This window comes from Danio rerio, chromosome 8, assembly GCF_049306965.1.
Source record: "Danio rerio strain Tuebingen ecotype United States chromosome 8, GRCz12tu, whole genome shotgun sequence".
Lineage (NCBI taxonomy): Eukaryota > Metazoa > Chordata > Actinopteri > Cypriniformes > Danionidae > Danio > Danio rerio.
This window is the reverse complement of record NC_133183.1, coordinates 11,116,282-11,128,874: the sequence shown is the minus strand read 5'-3', so window position 1 is coordinate 11,128,874 and position 12,593 is coordinate 11,116,282. Positions and strand designations below refer to the sequence as shown.

Genomic DNA, 12,593 nt, shown 5'->3' with positions numbered 1-12,593 from the left:
ATTTAGCTCATTCAATTAACCTATAGCGAATGTTTTTGGACTCGGGTGGGGGGTAACCGAAGCACCCGGAGGAAACCCACACCAATGCAGGGAGAACGTGCAAACTCCACACCGAAACGCCCACTGATATAGCCGGGGCTCGAACCAGCGACCTTCTTGCTGTGAGTTGACAGTGCTAACCATTGAGCCACTGCACCGCACCTCAGATACATCTCATACATTTTTTTATTTACAAATAGTCCCACAACTCTAGGGATCTAGGGTTAAATTGTGTATCATTGAACTTTTGTTTATCATTGAACTTTTTGACATTTCTCAGAATGTTTGAGAATCTGAGGGTAAATGCTAGTACTGCCACTTTGAGAGACAAAAAATAAATAAAAATAAATCATATAGATGCCAAACAAATTGAATGTGTGTCTGACACATAATTTCATATTGTAAAAACAAACATTTATTAATTAACAGTTGACACAGTTAGTGATTAATTCTGTATATTTATTAAGTCGAATTTATAGGAACTGTTCTGTTACAACTTTCAATGCTAAAACATTTAACAGTGACTTTTATTTATAATTTTAATAGTTGGAAACAATATATTGTCTGGACTGGATGTGAATTATGTAAGAAAAGCTGGATAATTATCTCCAAGTAGGCTACTTTATTGATTTAATTAAGATTTTTCCTGTATACAGTTTGCTGCCTGTGAAGATTTAAACTTCTGGTTTATTGAAGACTTGCAGATTTTTTTTGGCCTCTGTAAGCAGTATTAACATATTAAAAAGGTCTCTTAAGTTAATTCACACACTTTTAATTCATACAAGTGTATAAATAACATTGCAAAATATGTCACACGAATAAAATGGTATTGCCAATTGATGTTTAGTGCCATTAATAATAATTTAATTCATTTACTCACAAAGAACGGACATAAATGCATAAAAACAAGAAAACACTAGCATATACAACACACTAGCATCGAAAACTATTAAACAAAAAGTCCAGATTTGATTTCACCGGAACAGGGATGAATATTTCACTTCCTTTTCGCGGCATTTATTAATAATTGTTGACTGAACGTTTAAATAATTAGACTATTTTTATTAACAAGAAGATGCCACCAATTTCTCATCTCCCAGCATCATGACCTTAATTGTTGTAATCCAGACAGATCCGTCTGTTTTTACAGTCTACTCAACATCTGGGTTGCTGGAGAATCCTAGATGAAGGGCGGGAGGATGCCATTCATAATGACAGGGATGATTGACAACAACACCGTAAACACGTTTACGCGTTTCTTAATTTGCGATATGATATTCTGCTTCATTTTTAACAAAAAAATAAATCTAAACTAAATCAACATCTAATTGGGTTATACTAAATCTCGTCGAAACATATACGCGCTGTTTACGCTCCTCTGTGCACCCCTACTACTCGAATGGTAGGTTCCATTTTAAAGCGATAGCTGCAACTCCACGCTTTCTAAAGTAAAGCGCGACGCTTTCTTGAGGTACGGACTGGAGAAAACCATGCCATCGACGCGCTGAGCGCATTTACGGCTTCACACGGGCGTTTTGCACAGGAAAATAAAGCGATATCACCGAATCCGCCTGCGATAAGGACAGAGAGTCTCTTCAAAAGCCAACTGTGGATGTAACTGTTGCACTTTGAACACAGGTAACGTTTCGAGTTATACACAAACACTCGCGCGAATGATTCATTCTGATGCACGGCTTTATTGTACCGAAATCCCGAATGCATGATGTGGAGATGGTAACGCGTGCTTCTTTTACCTCTCTCACTCGCACAAAAAATAATTCGATCTAGCAGATAAGAGATTAGATGGTTAAACTGTTGTGTGGAAAGGATCCTGATGGATGTGGTCAATAAAGCCAGCAAGAACAAAGGGGGCATTAAAACCACTGTTTAGCTAAAAGGAGGTAAAATATCCGCGCATTTGTTGCTGTGCAGTAGGAAATGCATTAAAATGACTTGACTTATTCTAGTAGTAGTCGATACACAATGGATAATTATTCCAGTCTTGCCTGTTGGTGGTTGTGCGTGGATCCCAAGCATGCATATTGACGTTTGAGATGTAAAAGTTGCTTTGGATAAACCCTGCAGATCACAATCGGGCTTTAAAATAAAACAAAACAACGTTGTTTTTAGCCAATTCACGCAGTAAAATGTATAAAAAGGTGATATCACGCTCTCAATCTGTTTGTCTTTCACATCTGTAACAGTCACATGACTAAAATATTGTTTTCCTCCAGGCAAATGACCCAAATGTTGTTGTTCCTAATAAAGCTTAAACTAAAATCAAATGTGATGCTCGATTTGCACATTGATTACGCGCATTTTCTGTCACCGCGTAAATGATGCGCTGAGATGCCCGAAATCAGATGCTGTTGATGTGTACTTCGTACCAAACCTGATCATTCAAAGCCTTTGGGTGCCAGCTTGATCCGTGTCTGGGTGGAGAGGAGAGGGGCTGTGGCTGCCTGCGGTAGCCGGCTCAGGGATGCTCGCAGCCGGTCTGAGATTAGCAAGATCCGCGTTGGAGAACGTTTGAACCCAAACACAGAAAGCGTTTAGATTTCGATATCTTTATCGCAATGCATGTTTAAAGTGTTGATGATTTGCATTAGAATAATTAAATGTAGAAAAATCCGTGATCAGTCAAGCTAAACATATGGGACCTTAATCGGAACATAACAGATTTTTAACAAATGCATAAATTTATTTTCGGCACTGTTTACTTGTATCATTTTACCCTAAAAAGCATTCATGTATGTGTGTGCATGCGAGTTCAAAGAGTATTTGTGCACTATATATATCTGTATGTTGCAATATGCATGCACATACATGCATAATAAATTGTAATAATAAACATTTGTCAACATTTTATACACACACACACACTTGCAAGCATATATTTTTATTTTGAATTATTTGTAAATTATATAAATACATAGAATAAATAGATGTCTAGCTCCATATAAAACTCTCCATATATGCTGTTTTTATGTAGATCTACACATTATGAAAGTGTTTGCAGTTCAAGTAGTTTTACATTATACTTTGTAATCTCATTTATCTCCCGACTGCACAATAATAGAGTTCCCTTATACATTCATTGTGCTTTTCTCTATCGGCTCCTGTGCTGGAATCAAATTTTCTCTGGGATGGATAGAAACTGCAGTGTAGCAGACCGACGTGGATTGATTTGGGCTGGAAATACCTCCATAAATAAATTCAATCAGTGCATTAACCAACAAATTGCCCAGCTGGATGCAAAAATAGAAAGTTGTTTATAAGCGTGGAGAGTAGATGACTGTCTCCCGGTACGTCTCTCCAGTACGGAAACCGATAAGCATCACAAGTTACCTGCTGTTTCTGCTCACGTACATGTGTGGATGAATTATAGGCCACATGTTTCACCCCCAGCCCTAAAATGAACGCGTGCTGAATTCAAAAGTGGTGCGTGCAAGTACTAGGCAAGTCTTTTTCTTCCTCTTGCTGCATTATTAGATGATGTTGCGTTGATGAGATCAGTGCTGGTTTATGAGTAACCCGTCCTCGTCAATTGAAAAAGCACAGTTCTTGCTGACCTTGTGATCATCCCTATATCAACACAGCCTGTCGTCACCCTTTGCCCTCTTTCATCAGGGCACATGCTATTTAGTTGTCTGTTTGATTACCACCGGCTAGCACCTAAGAATAAATCTCAGCTGTAAATCTGCGCGAGGTTACCGTCCTGTCTCCGGCCTTGTGATGTCAGAAGCAGTGTTTGTATCCTTTGGTCGTGTCGAGTAAAACGGCGGTGTTGTGCTCTCGTCCTGTGAGTAAGCCGCGAGTACGACTGCCATGTGGAGCCGCGGCTGGTGCTAATCACTGAACAATAGCTACTGTCTGTTCGCAAAACTCTCCTTCTCTCCGCCTGCTGCCTTCCCGATGCCAATAATGCTGGGCTTGGCTTGTGGAGTTGGATTAAGGTTTAAATGGTTTCGTTTGAAATGCTAAAGATGGTGCATATGTCCTGCTCTTTAAGTAGTAGATGTTTTGAGATTTTGTCAGTGTGTGTAAGTTGTGTTATACTGGTGAAATTATAGGGAGAGTTTGAGTTTATCTTCTGTTGAATGCATTAGAAGATATTTTGAAAAATGCTGAAAATCTGTAACTATTTACTTTAATAGCACTTGTTTTTTTCTGTCTTTTTCTACTATGGAAGTCAATGGTAACATGTTTCTAACATAATAAAAACTCCTAATGGTTTGGAACCAATTAAGAGTGAGTAAATTAGTTAGTAAAATAATTTTTTAGGGGTGAACTATTGCTTTAATGTGGGCAGTGTTTGGGTAGGTTACTTAAAAAAAGTAATAGATTGCAAATTACCAGTGTTGGGCAAGCTACTTAAAAAATGTAGTGAGCTTAGCTATTAGCAAGTCTACTTAAAATGTAGCTTAACTACGCTAACAGCTACCCCCTGGGAAATGTAGCAAGCTAAGCTAAAAGCTACTTGGCAAAAGTAGCTTATCCACATCAAAGCTATTTTTACAATGTTTATTTTTAAATTGAAGCCACTTAAATCCAAGTCAATCATATCTTAGAAACATGAGACATAATAGTTCAGTTCAGTTATTTACTGTAAATAATATGCTTTGCTAAACAGAAACAAATTATAGTATATACCAGCAAATACAAAATATCCAATAAAACCAGGTGTTATATGTATATATATATGTGTGTGTGTGTGTGTGTGTATATGTATGTGTGTGTGTGTGTATATATATATATATATATATATATATATATATATATATATATATATATATATATATATATATATATATATATATATATACACACACACATTATTATTATTATTATTATATGGATCTTATGGATTTACTTTCATCGGCTAGAACCGGCCTCACAGTGGCTTATTGAACCACAATCGGTAAATGTAGCTTGTGTGGACGCTACTTGACTAATAAAATAGCTTCGCTACTGAAAAGCTATTTTATTAAGAAAGTAGCGACGCTACCGCCACGCTTCTGAGAAATGTAGTTAAGCTAGTAGCATCACTACTTGAAGCGCTGCTATTGCCCAACACTGCACATTACTGATTTCAACTGGAAAACTGTTATCTGATTACATTACTAATTACTTAATGTAAAAAGTAATCAGATTAATAGTTACTTTACTTTGAAGTTACTTTTAAAACGTATAAAAATACAAAATAAACTGCAGCTCTTTCTGTAATTTAATATTCACTAAAAAACATCACAATGTGTGTTCACAGCAGCTTGACATATTTAAAATACTTAGAGATAATACGCCCAAAACTTAATTCTCTCATCATTCACTTGTTCCAAACCTGTTTGTCTTTTATTTTTAACACAAAAAAGACTTAAAGATGACTTGATACTTGTAACTATTGACATCCATAGTATGAAATTTTAGATTTTTCTGAAATTGTGTATATTATTCCATACAAAGTATGAAGCTGATTGGTCACTTCTTGTGGCGTGATTCGTGGTTTTCAACTTGGTATGCCTGGAATATGCGAACAAATGCAATATGTGCTCCCAATATGTGTGCACAAACCGCGCCCCCCCTCCACTGGAAATAACGAACTTGCACACGCAAAAGATACGATATGTGAACGGCCCCATAAGCAGCTACGCTTCTCTTTACATTCAGAAGATACCTTTACTCCCGATCCTGCAGGGAGTTGAGCCACCATGTTTTTGGGTGCCAGTGTACTCTGTGGTGGCAAGTATTGTCGTAGAATGCTTTCTATTCAAGTGCTGAACAAGTTGCTGGTTGAGTTAAAAGCAGTCAAGAGTTCTTTAGAGACTGGACATAGACTGCATTTCACAGCATTATTTTAGTTTTTATGCTCAATGAAATCAAAGCCTAATGTCTGTATTTCCCCTTGAGGAAGCAACCACTCGCGTTCTCCAGCAATTTAAGAAGTGCTTGTTTATTGACTGACGTTGCAGCGGAAAACATGATTTAAAAGGGGTATTTTTTTTCCTTCTAAAACCTGTATTTGTAACGTAATTATTTCAATTACATTCACTTTAGTAACTAATTAAATAACACAAATTTAAAACGTAATTTGTTTCATTACTGCGTTCCTCAAATGTATTTCGAGTACAGTATTGCATTACTGTGAATCACGCTACATTCAACTCTGAATGTGGGATAGTGAGTTAGTACACTAATAGTAAACCCTGTTATTTGCAGCATCCTAACCGTTATAAAGAAATGCATTTAATTGAGTTGGGAATTGTAAGGCTGATGTTTAAATGATATTGAAATAAAAGGGATTGTTCTCTCAAAAAAATTAATTTAATCTTTATTTACCTTTATGAGTTTCTTTCTTCTGTTAAACACATAAGATAATATTTTGAATAAAGCTAAAATGCTGTAACCTTTCACTTTCGTAGTGAACTGTCCCTTTAATGTAAGATAGATAGTACACTGTTATTTGAAGCATCATGACTGTCACAAAGAAATGCATTCAATTGAGTTTGGAATTTGATTTGTAAATAATGTTGGATTAACGGGATATTTCTCTCCAAAATGCGCACATACTTTCTATTTACTTTCATGAGTTTTTTCTGTTGAACACAGAAGATGGTATTTTGGAGAAATCCTGTAACCATTAACTTCCATATGTGGAAAAACTAATACTGTGGTATAGTCAAGGGTTACACATACTTCAAAGTATCTTTCTTTGTTTTCAACAGATGCAGACAAGTTTGGAATAAACAAAGATTGAGTAAATAATGATTAGGTTTAAAAAAATAAATAAAAATTGAGTGAACTGTCCTTTTAAGATTTAAATGCTTTCCTTAAAAAATTGAAAGCTAAAGATGGTGTTAAAGTCCTGTTTGTTGAGTAGTTTTCTTATCTTGTTTCTTATCTTAGTATCTTATAAGGATTTAGGCCAAAAGTAATTTTCCAGGTAAAATGAATGTGGATTAAGTTGGTATGCTGAAGAAATTGGTGTAAAAGCACTCATTTTAAGCATTACAAACAGTATAATATGATTTACAATGAAACTCATTCAATTATGCATTGAAATTTGAATTTGTAAAAGCAAAATTTGCATTGTTGGTGTAAGGTTTAAAAAGTTAATTTGTAATGCTGGTGAGGATGGTGTAAATGTCCACTTGGTGGGATTAAATAGATGTGTTGGTACGTCAAAAACAGCTAGTTTCAATGTTATAAACAGCGTTGTATACAATAAAACATTCAACTGAGCATGGTATTTTGAAGTTCTAATAATGTGTGTAAATAATGTGGGGCTATGTTTAAAGATGTAACTTTTGAAATGCTAAAGATTGATTGAATGTCTTGTCTTTTTGAATAGTAGAGGTTTGGAGAAGTGAGTTAAAAGTCTTGTTAGTGACCATTGGAATTTTAATGTGCAAGTATGCTAGTTAACTGATGCTAGTTTAGATTCAATCCAATCACGTTTATACAACACCAGAGAATATGTCAAAATGGATGAAAAGCTTATAATAGCAGTTAGGTTTTCAAATTCAAAATTGATGAACCCACAATTCAGTTCAGCAATGCTTGACATTACTCCATTCAAATTAAGCGAGAAACACTAAAGTAGACACATCTTGTGAATGGCGTGTTAAGGGGGTGTCTAGTAATAATAAAGGAGATTTCAAATAGGGGTGAGGTCCTGTTGGATTACTGGGGTATTTGTTTTGGTGTGTTCAAATGTAAACATCTTTTGCCAAAATTAGCTTAGTGCACCTCTAAATAATGTTTGATTAAGGTGTTAACTGTAATTTTGGAGTCCTAAGGATGATGTAGTGCAGCATGATACTGGAAAAACTAGCAATGTTGCTGAATACTGCAATCAGTGTTGTAAAGTTACTTTTGAAAGTAATGCAATATATTGAGTTACTCCACAAAAAGTATTTAGTACAGTTACTTTTTATGTTATTTTTAAGTAATGCGTTAATTTTTCGTTACTTTTTGTTTCCTGGCTGAGCCTTCATCTCTTTCAGAATGTGTTTTTTTTTTCTTTAATAGAGGAGCTCTGCAAATAACAACACACCACCATACAACCTACTCCTACATTTACATTTATTATATATATATTATTTTCAGATATTATCTGAGAATTTTCTGACCCCAGAGCTCTACATGCCGTATATTCAGATTATAGAAAGTTTAAAGCAATGTGTTTGATACTTTTGTACCATTTGGCCTAAGTAAAATCACTGTCCATTGAGACAATCTCTTATTCCTTTTCTTCAATGCAATAAAAGACCGCATGACTCATCGTGACTACTTTAAATTTAAATTTAGCAATTAATTTTGTTAAAGCTAATTAAACTCGCATTACACTTTTCAAAAAGTAACCTAAATATATGTATATATATTTTTAAGTTACTTTACTCGTTACTTAGAAAATAAATATTGTTATGCAACTCGCCATACTTGTAATGCGTTACCCACCAACACTGATTGCGATAAAATTTCATATTTGCCTAGAAAATGTCTATTTTTATTAGCTTTGTTTTAAAGAAATTATTTGTTTAATGACCCTAAAACAAACAGGTAAAATATAGGTTAGAGATCTGATTAATTGTAATAATGGTCAAAGTGCAAACATTTAGTGCTTAAACCTCAGCAGATATTCTGATTCTAATTGGCTGTTGTTATTTTCCTCCTATCTCCACATTCGCCATTAGAATTTTTTTTCAGATCTGGGTACACCTTTGAGGTACTCCAGCCAATAGCAGAACAGCACCTACTGGGGAGGCGGGGATATTGAGGTGCAATCTGATTGGTCAATTTTAAATAAACAACTAATAGATAAAATAAATGTAATTTATCACACACGTCTGCGATATGTATATATACTAAAATCACAATAACGTTTATTTCACAATGTATTGTGAAGCCCTGAATGTTCATGTAAATGTTCTACTCATGAAAGTCAAGGTTTGGAGATTTTTGTGAATGCTGGATTTATTTATTTATTTATTTTTAGTTGTTCTGGTGGGTTTCGTAGCTGAGCTCTTTTTTGTTTTGATTTTTAAGTCAGCTATTTTAGTTTTATTGGTTGCTGTATTATTAGTTCTACAAATGAACTGTATAAATGCTTTGTCGAATTTGTAAATAACAGTGGCTCAGTGGTTAGCAATGTTGGCTTGCAGCAAGAAGGTTGCTGGTTCGAGTCCTGGCTGGGTCAGTTGGCACTTCTGTGTGGAGTTTGCATGTTCTCCCGGTGTTGGTGTGGATTTCCTCCAGGTGCTCCAGTTTCCCCCACAATCCAAAGACATGCACTATAGGTGAATTCAATGAGCTATGTATGCAAGAGTGTGTGGGTGTGTGGGTGTTTTCCAGTATTGGGTTGCAGCGGGAAGGGCATCCGCTGCATAAAACATATGACGACCACTGAAATAGAGACTAAGCTGAAGGAAAATGAATGGATGAATAAGTTTATCGGAGTACAATTTTCAAGAAAATACTATCCCCGTCATCAAAACGGTGCCTTTTCCTTGCAATTTTCAAGTAGTAATTGTTTTTACACCAAATGTTTGCTATGCTGTTCCACGTATCCAATTATTCCAGGAGTGAAAGAGCGAACGCAAACAAAATATTTGCCCCCGGGCCTCCTGCAGGATGAGACTCCAAACTAAAACAACAAAAAGAGGAAATAATCGGAGGACACATGGAAGTTCTTCAGCGCCTCTGCTGACCCCGAGAGCTCATAATGCTCAGGGTTATGACCCTCGAAAGAGAAGCACACCATATATATATGATGCTGTATTATTTGGGGAATTGTGCGTATGGAGGCTTCGGCTCAATATTGTGGTCACTCGAGGACAGAATTGCTTTTGGCCAAGGCAGACTCTTGCCAACAGATACAGTATATGATATTTTCCTCCAGCTCTGTCAGTTATATCAGATGACTTGGGTTTTATTTTACTTTGCTCTTTTTTTCCCATTTGAAACAATATTTTTGTAAAGAAGAGGAAACGAGAGGAATTTTTGAACAGTTTGCCTAAGTATGAAGCCCTTTTTTCCACTTCCGATGATGGTTAGTTGTTATTTGTGTTGTCAATCCATTAAAACATTTCATTCTATTAATTTCACTAGTTAATTCAACAAATGAAGTCACAATTAATCACGTACATCAACATTTGCTGAGAGAAGCACCCTAAATTAAGATCATTCAAAGACTTTGGCAGATGAAAGGATTGAATAGACACAAAAAGTGAATTTCAGAATCAATATATTGATCATTTCTGTAAGACAACATGAATCTATCATTGTCAACAGGATTTTTTAGCAGCTTTTTCTGAGGTTGATTTGGCATGTTTTGTCCTTTACACTGGAACCTTTTGTATTCATTATGTGCTGTTTTATACCTATACTTTCTTGATTAATTGACAGCTACATAGGTGAAGTAATATATTATTTTTTGAATGAATATAGATTCATTCAATTTCTAATTTCCTTATTAACATTTGTTAAATATTTTCCTTATATTCTTAATATTTTACATAACATACTAAAAAATAGAAATAATATTTAATGCTGGGTGATAAAATCGGTATCTTTTTATTGACCGAACACCATAGTTATTAAAACTATTTGCCTTAGTAATGTTGGTATATTAATATAAAGTGGTTAAATAAATAAAAAAATTCTAATATTCCTAAACGTATTGTTAAACAATATTCAATTATCGAGACCGAATGATATAAAACATGATAGTGTGATTTATTGTTTTTGCAATATCATTCAGCCCTAATATTATTTATAATATTTTAATTATAATTAATATATTTAATCTGATGTTGTAATATTTTATTTTTCTGCAACATATATCGAGATATACTCATACTTCCAAATGATTGAATAGCACTGATTGGAAAGTTTAGTCAAAATATTTTAAGGTACAATTTTTGCAATTAGCAAATCATTAACTATGACTGTTGCTTTTACAAACTCCTAAAGATCATGCAGAATATGTAGTTTATAAGTGGGGCTGGGCGATAATTCGATATAGATAATTATTACATGTAATTTTTCGATAAAACGATAATGACAGTTTGATAATTGTTTGATAATATTTATGCACTTTGTTTTATATAAATATATATATATATATATATATATATATATATATATATATATATATATATATATATATATATATATATATATATATTAGTTTGGACAGAAGCTGATTACCACAGTATATATTTGTATAGGTTACTACACTGCCTGTTTCATTTAAAATCATTCAGGAAATTTGTCATAACGCGGCAGGCAGGCTTGAGAAGTTCAGCCGCTTCATATAGCCGTTTCCCTGAGAACGGAAATAAATGAATATTTTCTTTGTTATTAATATTCCACGGCACTTGCTTCACCCCGGCCGAAGCGCGTCAGGTGATCGTGTGATTCTCTCTCTTTTCTGAACAGCAAACCACGAGCTCTTGTATCACACAACAAGTCCATTGCGTTGCTCTTTACACACAGTTTTAACAGCGTTGTTGAACTCGAGGGCTCAATCTTAAATTCTCCATTATGTTTCCAACAAGTGACCAAACTGACTGACTGATGTTCCTGTGATGAAGAGGCGTAACACTGAGCTGAAATTATAGGGCTAATGGATGAGTCCATCATTTCATCTGGAAACTAGACATGTGCTGATATTTAGTACTACAATATAGGGCTGCACAATATACAAGTGAAGTTAGAATTATTAGCCTTCCTGTAGATTTTTTCCCCCAATTTCTGTTCAACATTTCTAAACGTAATAGTTTTAATACCTAATTTTTATGACTGTTTTATTTTCATCTTTGCCATGATGACAGTACATAATATTTTATTATGTTTCATTAATACTAGTATTCAGCTTAAAGTGCAATTTAAAGGCTTAATTATGTTATTTAGGCAAGTTAGTGCAAGTTAATGTATAATGATGTTTTGGTCTGTAGATCTTCAAAAAAACAAACAAAAAAAAAACCTATTGCTGAATATTGTCTTTAAAATGGTTCTAAAAATGAAGAACTGATTTTATTTAAGCCGAAATAAAACCAATAAGACTTTCTCCAGAAGAAAAAATATTATAGGAAATAGTGAAAAATTCCTTGCTCTGTTAAACATCATTTGGGAAATATTTGAAAAGGAAAGAACAATTCCCGGGAGGGCTAATCATTTTGACTTTAACTGTATATCATTTCAGCATCAATATTACAATGTTACCCCTAATTATTACTTAATTATTTATTGTTTACATTTTTAAGATGGTGTTCTTTTTCAATCTCAATTTGAAGACCCCATACCCTCCTTTTTGTCATTGTGTATTCATAGGACGTTAATTGATCGAAGGAGACATTTGAGGCTTTAAAATGGCATTGAATGCTAGTTTTAAAAACTTAGGCTGCGTCTGAAACCGCCTACTACTCAGTAGGTACTGCATTTGAATTTAAACGTACTACTCGGCCGTTAAAAAAGTACGCTCTATACAGTATGAATGTGAAAAGTATGAATGGAATTCGGACGTACTACATCCGCCATTTTGTCATGGTCAC

The 12,593-nt window shown here is 34.5% G+C and overlaps 1 protein-coding gene across 3 annotated transcripts in view; it reads left to right on the top strand.

The window, feature by feature from the left end:
* Positions 1 to 1,489: 1,489 nt before the first annotated feature.
* Positions 1,490 to 12,593, top strand: part of plxna3 (plexin A3) — a 350,688-nt gene continuing 339,584 nt past the window's right edge. For 2 of the 3 annotated variants that reach the window (XM_073909723.1, XM_009303765.5), the window contains exon 1: positions 1,490 to 1,677. The gene's annotated coding sequence lies outside the window, so the exon portion shown is untranslated. 3 annotated transcript variants of the gene reach the window in all.